Below are 646 nucleotides of genomic sequence, written 5' to 3'. Positions count from 1 at the left end.
TTTTGACATTTTTGCAATAAATAAATGATTGTAATTGCATTTATCTGTCTGTCATGTTTTTCTTATACTGTACAAAAATGTTTAGGTTTATAGGTAGGAGTGGGATTAGCGACTATAAAAATATTGTAATGCTATATTGTTACTAAGATGGTTATTTTTCTGCATATTTCGGTCAATTGTGATTTATATCCTTTTATATTAGCTATAAAATGGGTAGGTTAAGGTTTGGGGTAGGTTAAGGGGTTTAAAAATCTAAATAGCTTATTAATACAATGATAAAAATGCATATTCGCTGTAAAATGGGTAGGTTAAGGCAGTGTTTCCCAACCTTTTTTTAGTCGCGGCACCCTTTGGAAATTTTAACAAACTTGTGGCACCCTACAAAATTAATTTTGTCACAATATTTGAATTTCTAACTTCGATATGATAATTTGAAAAGTATAGATATTCAGTACAACAGGGAAGAACTGCAGAATATAATGTCATACAGATATTTTTAATATTATTAAAAAAATGTGTCCATCAATGGTGGCAATCAGTAGGCTAATTTCTAATGAAAATAAATATTTATATGACAGATTTTAATGTAGGCTTTTATACATATGTAAACATTATTTAATTACCATTATAACTAGCTATCTCACAA

General features: G+C 28.2%; 1 protein-coding gene across 3 annotated transcripts in view; it reads left to right on the top strand.

The window, feature by feature from the left end:
- LOC107669516 (EGF-like repeat and discoidin I-like domain-containing protein 3) overlaps positions 1 to 646 on the top strand; it is a 207,606-nt gene that overhangs the window by 167,109 nt on the left and 39,851 nt on the right. The window lies entirely within an intron of this gene.

The sequence above is a fragment of the Sinocyclocheilus anshuiensis genome, unplaced genomic scaffold, assembly GCF_001515605.1.
Source record: "Sinocyclocheilus anshuiensis isolate Anshui unplaced genomic scaffold, SAMN03320099.WGS_v1.1 scaffold356, whole genome shotgun sequence".
NCBI classification, from domain to species: Eukaryota; Metazoa; Chordata; class Actinopteri; order Cypriniformes; family Cyprinidae; genus Sinocyclocheilus; species Sinocyclocheilus anshuiensis.
Note: the sequence above shows the minus strand (reverse complement) of the source record. Positions and strands in the feature narration are given on the sequence as shown.